Genomic DNA, 8,690 nt, shown 5'->3' with positions numbered 1-8,690 from the left:
GTCTTCAATTTTGGATTGTGAATAGAGGCGCTTAAAGTCATAATCATCTCTCTCTCGCATGCTCTCTCTCTCATTCGTGCATCCATCAGCGCGCACTAGGAAGCGCATTTTTACTGAAATTATGATATTACGCTTGTATAAACCTTCATAAACCCGTTAATCAAAAATGCAAATGGCGTTATTCTGTGTCTCTGTAAGCGAGCGATGCGCTTTTGCTCCTGCTTATGATCGACAAAGCTGTTAACGTTGCAATTTGCAAGTGCGTGAGGTTGGAGCGGTCTTTTGACACTTTTCAAATCGTGGCACTTCCTTATTTTACATTACCTTTGACAATTATTGTAAAGCTAATGGAACAACTCAGCTGCAGCGTTTCACCTGTTACATCTCTCATCTCCATCTCTCTGGATATGACATATACAAGTATATACAAAACAATCATAATATAATTATGTAAAATTATAATATAAATAATATACATAATATGAAAACATATCTATTAATATTTAGTATATAATATGTTTTCAATATACATCATAACTAATTCTGCAGAACAATTCTCTTTCATAATTTAATCTGTTAACATTTTCAATACATATTGTCAACTTTAAATGGCCATTTTTAAGGTAACTGACAAGTTTTGAGTTTTACTTATTTCACACAAAAATAAAAATTGTCATCACTTACCTTCATGCTGTTACAAACCTGTATGACTTTCTTATTTCAGTAGATATCAAATATTAGGAGTTTCGGTCAGCATACATTGAATGAAAAACAAGATGCAGTGACAGTAAATGGTGACTGAGACTAAACGTTGTGCTTAACATCTTTTTTGTTCCATGGCACAGAAAAGTTCATACAGACTCAAGGGTGAGCAGTGATGACTGCCCTTAAACTACCGGTTAAAGTATTTGTTAAAGTAATCTGTCAAGACATAATATATAAATGTTATTTATATATTACAGTTTATTCATAGCAGCACTATTTAAAATTTTACCGAGGCTGTGAGGGATAGACATACAGTCTCTTCAATGATCCGTACTGCAATTTAAAGTGTTTATGGATCATTCCGCAGACAAAACATTGGAAAAATATATTTTCAAGGACACCCAGTTGACAACAAACATGAGTTGTAAAAACTCAGATGGGATCTAGTAGCTTTTAACAGCTTTTTACCATGCATGCCATTGAAGATTCAGCCATTTCCATTAAAAATCAAACATGGCGCTAATGTGAATAATGTACAAAAATGTCAGCGCATGCGCAGTAAGTGGTGGTTGTTGTGTTAGATTTGACAGATTAGATGATTAATTGAAATTATGACACAAAACCATTATAAATACAAACATATTATTGGCAATACAATTACTATAATGAATAGAGGTAATAACAAACATGTAACCATGTCCGCTATACATTTTTGCTGCAAATTTGTGAGTTGAAATGATCTCAGTCCAGTCAGCTCTGTTGATGGCTTGAAGCCACAGCAGTCAGCGAGAAAGGGTCACAATACAGGGAACGTGTATTCTTTTTCCGATTAACCACTTTTTATTGATTCTAACAAACGAAACCGAAAAGGAAGCAATAAATGCACAGAATCAATTTTAACCCCCATAAATCATTCAATAGCCATAAATATTTAAGCATAGTTTTAGCGAACTTACATTCGGTCTGACTTTATTCTGATATACTGTATGTAATGTGCACTCTTCACAATTCCGTTGTTTTGATTATCGATGAATAAAATTAAGTCTCATTCTACTTTTTTTTTTCTCATTGAATATCCTATTTCACTCTGATCACATTATGGAAGTAAAATGGGTTGCGAACGATGCTTTGTTTTGACTTTAAATATAGTTTAGAAAGCCCAAGGCATAAAACATTTTTTTTTTTTTTACTGTATATATTGATATTTAAACATGTTCAATATTATATATAAACCAGTCAGCATTTAAAATGTTGGTCTGATTTTTAATTTTTTTTGTTGATCCATAGCCATATGGTGGCACAGCAAATATTCAGTATAAGTACTGTAATATAAGTATGTAACCTTTGATTCAGGATTATTTGAAGTTTTCTGAAATGAACAACTAAAAAAACAATATCTGTCAACTGCTAATCTGAATATTGACATGTCCCCTTTATATATAGTCTCTGGTGTTTCTGGACCTGATCATTAATATCGGTTGATTCTGCTATCAGATGGCTAAGAGAGAAATTGTAAAAAAGTTGGGTTGCACTTTATTCTACAGTACGTGTAGTTAGCATATTTGCAATGTGCTTACCCAAGAAAGTACAGAGAAATATACTACATGTACTTAATATGGGTTAAGGTTAGGGTTGGGTTTTGGGTTAGGTTTCGGGTTAGTAGTAATTACTATAGTTGTTGTAATTATATAGTAAGCAATTGTAGAACAGTACTGTAAAATAAAGTGTTACCAAAAGTTGGTTAGAAGAACAAAATTCCAAAGCAGTGTTAAAATTTATAATTTAACATTGGTTTATCTAGCCATCTTTCTCATTTACATCCTTTGGAAATGATAGTCATGTCCCAAAGCTGTCCATTTGAAAAGCAGCATTTGCCATACAAACAACAGACAGCCTGTAAAATATTCTCATGAGGGTGCGATGCACTGTGAAATGCGATCTGATTTTATGGTGTCCTGTTACAGTAGTTGAGCTGGAGCCATTTAATCCGCTTCCCACAATAAATGATGCAGACAGGGCACGACGTAGCTGGGTGCGCTTTCGTGATGTCAAGAGTCTGTGAGTTACAGGATGCAGCAGCCTCTCAGATGCACATTAAAGCAGCATTAAACTGTACAATCTATTCACTGTGGTACAGAACCAGTACAGCTGGTCTTTCTGTAACGATGATGAAATAGAGAGTCATTCAGATACAATCAGATACTGCTTGTCGCTGCTTGATTTGATTTGTAGACTAAGATCTTGGATTGCGATAAGGCCAAATACATTTTAATTAATTTTATGAAATATATACTCTATAAAGCATTTGACTTGATTTAAATGTTATTTTGGCCTTTATTATTGGGAAAAGTTGGCCTATAAAGTGATCAGAAAATAAAGGGTAGAAGGGGGGAACGTGATCGTGAAATTATGTGAAATGACCACTACAGCTCAATGTGACAATGCATGTGCACAAACCACTAGAATTATTTTGGTTTGTGATTCAAGGCTTTTAGCAATGGCAAGCATTGCAAAATGAGTGTTCTGAGGTTGTTATGCTTGGGTAAATAATTTGTCCACTTTGTCTTTCCCTTCTTGTGTTTGGGTGATTAAAAATGGGTGGAGCAAAGTGAGAGGTGGGAGGGGCTGTCATTAATGGGCAGGACCATTAGCAGCAGCTGATATATAATTGACTTGAATAGGATCACTTACCCTTCCTCCACTTCTAAATAAAGCCCCATGCTGTGAGTGCCTCCTTTTGTTAAGCTCTGTTTTCCCTTTGGCACCATCCTTGCCACGTGCCAACTGTTTTCGTTACGCCAGATGTCTGCCACAATCTTCTCTTATCTCTGTTGTGCTTCCTTGACATGACTGGCATGTAGTGACTTTGGAATAGCTTTGAAACCAGGTGAGAGTTCAATGTTATTTTGATCCATAACTAAGACGGTGCTCACAGCAAGGACATTTTGAGTCAATAGAGAGGGTGTGCATTTGTTCTGGTCCTCGCTAATGAATTTAGAAAAGCTCTTTGATAAGGGCCAGCATGAGGTCTAATCATTAAAGATCCCAAATAACACACTCACTAATTGGATTAGAATAAATCCACACTTTAAATGTGCAAGCATTTTTAAGCATTGCACAAAACAGTTGCCTGTCTACACTGATGAAACTGTGAAAAGAAAGCAAGAAAAGGCTTATTTCTAAATCTGTTGCCTAGATGATCTTGTAGGACAGCTGAAAACTGATGCTGCTTGAATGTGTCTATTCCACCTTGAGGCTTTCATACTGTGTGATTTTGGTCACATTTGCCCTCTGATACAAATTTCGGTTATGGTAAAATTGATCTTTTCATAGGGCAAAATTACCAATCTTTGATCGCTTAATGTAGAGTTTTTTAAGTGTCGGTATGCCTGACACAGTGTACATGATGCAAATTTCATCATCATCATCACAGTATGTGCCGTGATACACAGATATAGTTGCCACATACACTTTGAGCGTTAACCGATTATGTCCTGCGTCTAATCGCTCTTAAAGAAAAATGTCAATTTCATGTAAGGGGCAGTTTACTGGGTCTTTGCCATGTGAGAAACACCTATCGGTGAACACATTCTATTTTAGTGAATAGAGGCGTCTCGTGGATGGCTCTCTAGCCTGTAAAAGGGTGTTCATGACTGAATGTGTCAGTTCTGGCGCATTTAGCACGCTCCGTTCAAGGCCTCACATCCAGGTTCCACAGCTGGGGATGCCAGATTATGTCTTACGCCTGAGAGTGAGATCCCTCCTCAGCGGTATTTCCCATGGCGAGCTGTACAGCATCTCTATCATTTCCAGAAACCATGGCTGGTTGGGCCATTTTGGCGCAACCTATAGAATCATTTCCTTAGAGTCCTCTCGGACTTTGCATATGACAGAGTGTATCAGGCACGCTGGGGGAAGCACATATTTGCGTTTCTGAATTTGCATTCCCCGATATTCGTAACTGCAAGGCTCCCGTTAGCTTAGCAGGGGTTTGACTCTCATTAGAGATGTCTCCTAGCAACCCAGCTGATAAACAATGCTGCATGCTAGCATTTGTGCTTCAGGTGTATGATTATCAAAGACTATTAAAATTATAATTTACTATGTTTTATATGTTAAACAAGTTTTAATATCATGTAATGTGGAAAGTGAATGTTTATAACTTTGTATATAAACAGTGTCTACAGTACATGTTTGTGTGACATCATGTCCTGCTTCGAAATCAGAGTTGAGAATTTCTGCACGAGTCTACAAGTTGTAATTCTGACTTCAAGATGCATTCCATTGCACTTTTCTTAGTAGGAAGTTGTCATATCTAACTTTCCAAGTGTAATGGAATGCAGCATTTCTTTTCAAATCTTGATCTGACACTGAATGCTCAAGCTGCCTAATTTACACTTATTAAACTCTTGGTGTTGCTAGATCACACCCACCAAGAATCTGATTGGCTGATGAATCTGACAATCTGACTTTAGTTGCTCATTCACTTACACTGTTGAGGGATTCTGTGGAAATTCTGAAGGCCTGAGGAGGTGGAGCTCAAACTCACATGCTGCTTTGGCTAAGGAACTTGGCTTCGGGCATGCGATTTGTGAAACGGTTGTCACACTTTGCTTGTAAGCATCAAGGAATAAATTCTGACTGGATAAACTTTTTGTTTTTCTCTATTTGTTTGTAGATTAATTAAGAGTGGAAGCGATTAAAAATACATTGGCAAAAAGGTGATTGAGAATAAAAGGATGAAATATATGTATTAATTTGGCATGTTAGGCCAGCAGAGAAGGCTTTGCTGGCCCTGAGAAATCGCCACAGCTTAAACGGCGTAAGGAAATCAGCATTCTCGTTTACATGACGTTTCAGAATGCTGCTTTCTGCAAAAACCCTGGAATAAACCGCTTTCATAGGTGCATGTAAACGTGGTCAATCATGCCAATAAGGACTTAGTAATTACTAAGGTGTGCTTTTGCTTTTACCCAAGATCTCATGTAGTCATGAAGTCTGACAAGCAACAATTGTAAAGAACCATAAAATGTTTACAGGATAGCTATAGGAGAGAGGTTTGATCTTGAATGCTGAGAAGGCTGCTGAGTGACCCTTCCTCCTTTTGCACGGATATTGTGTTTTGGCTTCGCTCTAAATCTGGTAAGAAACCTAATTACGTTTTTACATTGAAACCTGTTTGAGGTAAAAGATTAGTGTCTCCAGTTTCATCCAGTTTTAAAATTTGAGTGATTTATCGCGAAACGGCACGCTGTTAAACACATTGACCACTATAGTGGACTGTAGCGCTTCATTTTCAGTAGAAATCCTATATTTACTGTGCGTTTTCACATTGAGAGAAAACAAAATGCTTTCAAAGGCTTTATATGGAGTTTAAATAAGGTGCATTTCCAACTGTTCTGAGACCAGTGCAGACAGACAGCACCCTGGAGGTTAAGTCATTCACTAAATAGGGAGCAAGGGAGCATAGATTTCCTATGCGGCTAAGTGCAGTCACTCCTAAAATCCAACCGAAAGATCAGTTTCATTTCAGTTTGCAGACCACTCACACTTGGACCACTCAACATGTTTGGCAGACATGGCGCAATGTTAATCAGTTCATAGATTCAGAATTGAACATGGTTGACAGTGATTGGATTATGCTGGCCATTACTTTGAATCAGAATTATTTATGCTAATTTGTGATTACACTGACTACCACTTGTTTGTTTGGCAGTGCAAAGAGAGAACATCAAGATTTTATTGTCAAAGTAGAAAAAAGTTACATAAAAATAAAATAAATTCAAATTATTTTTATTTGTTAAGGTTTTTATTTTAGCTTTTCCAAATACACATTGTTCCAAAGCAGCTTTACAGCAAACCAGCTGTTATGTCAGTAAAATCTCAAAAACATGAATAACCAACATTCCTGGAAACACAATTATTTAAAATTTCACAACATAGTCCCGCTGTCCAAATATGTGGACATCAGTTTTTAGGAAAACTATTTGCTCTAGATTTTTTAAAATTATTTGTTCATATTTGTTTATTAGGTGCTACTTGTTACAGATTAAGAAGGGAAATGGAAAATGCATATAGCAGCCAAGGTTAATTTCAAACTATGGACATAGAGGAGGATGAATGACTGGTTTGTATCAGATTTCTGTGCTTAAGGTTGTGAAATTGTGTGCCCTTGCTCCCAAACTCCTTAATATGCTGTTTGACACAGTCCTTTTTTGCTGTCCATCCTCACTGTGGAACTGTTATATAATTGCAGCTCCCTAAACAATGATTCTGTTGTAGATACTGTCTCCAGTGCTGCCTGTGATTTTTGCTTTTGATAAGGTTTTGGAGGTTGCTCTCTAGTTATCTTTCCCAGAGGGCAAGTTTCTCACTGTCAGTGTCTAAAGTATAGATTCAGGCTGTGTTTACAATAAAATACTAAGATTCTACTTGTCATAATTCAGCGGTAAGCAGTTTATGTACATATTGTGCAAAGTGTCTGAATTTTCTGGTAGAATACTCATATGACATACTACATACTATTTTTCTCGACCTTCCATTTCAGTAGTTTTGAACATCGCTTTATTTACTCATTATTTTAGCACTGCCAAAAGAAAAAAAAATTGTATGCAAATGCAATAAACAATTAAAAATAGACATTTATTTGTGAGATGGATGGACGCCACTCACTGAATTAAAGGAATATTCTGGGTTCAAACCAAGCTAAGCTCATTCGACAGCATTTGTGGCATAATGTTGATTACCACAAAAATTCATTTAGACTCTTCCCTCCTTTTCTTTAAAAAAAAGAAAAAAAAAGAAAAAAATCAAGGTTACAGCAAGTTTACTATCGAAGTGAATGGGGCCAATTCGTACATGGTAAAATATTTTGTTTCAAAAGTACAGACACAAGACAAACAAAATGCATGTTAATGTGATAAAATCACTTACATTTTCTGGGTAAATATATCCAATTGTACAACTTCATTGCCATGACGACATAACACTGTAGCCCTAGATTCTTAAAATGACAGTTAAAAACAATGCAATGAATAACTTTACAGCTCAAATAATACTCAAGTTTTATCAGAAGATTTATATATTTATGAAATTATAAGCATTACCTTTTAGCCTTTAACCACTACTAAAATAGGCCCCATTCACTTCCATTGTGAGTGCCTTACTATAACCTAAATCTTTGCTTATTTGTTAAAGAAAAGGAGGACGAGAATAATTTTTGGTGGTAATTAACATTTTGCCACAAATACTGTCAATTAAATCCTAACGTGTATTGTTCACAGAATATTCCTTTAAATATGCAATGTAATGAGGTCATGACAGCAATGTACTGTAGCCTATGAAACACAATGCATAAACCGTACTGTTTTTACCGTAATTTCCGGACTATTGAGCGCACCTGAATATAAGCCGCACCCACTGATTTTTAAATAAAATATTATTTTGAACATAAATAAGCCGCACCTGTCTATAAGCCGCAGGTGCCTACCGGTACATTGAAACAAGTTAACTTTACTCAGGCTTTAACGAAACACGGCTTGTAACAAAAATAAATAGGCTTTAACGAAACACGGTGTGGCAGCGGGGATGTAGTCAAGCGCCCGTCTGGGAGAGAAAAGTGGTAAGGGTGCTTACACCTGAGCTAAATTATGTCTAACACCAGTGTCTAATTTCAGTAAGCATGGGGAGAGCGGCATAAAAAGGCAGCAGCCACAGAGCTGAGAAAGTGACACACGTCAGTCTAGTGTTGGCACATAGAAGAATTGAGAAAATTTATAAAATTGATTGTAAACATTGCAGTGGCCATTAAAAGCCTTACCTGGAACGTCAAGTGCCCTGCTGAAAACTGTCACACTGGTGCCCATGTGACAGTTTTCCCAAGAAGGACACGTGAAGCAGGGCACTTGAAATTAGACACCGGTGTTAGACATAATTTAGCGCAGGTGTATGTGCCCTTACAGCTTTTCTCTCACGGACAGGCGCTT

Source organism: Xyrauchen texanus, chromosome 39, assembly GCF_025860055.1.
Source record: "Xyrauchen texanus isolate HMW12.3.18 chromosome 39, RBS_HiC_50CHRs, whole genome shotgun sequence".
Lineage (NCBI taxonomy): Eukaryota > Metazoa > Chordata > Actinopteri > Cypriniformes > Catostomidae > Xyrauchen > Xyrauchen texanus.
This window is presented reverse-complemented; position numbering follows the sequence as displayed.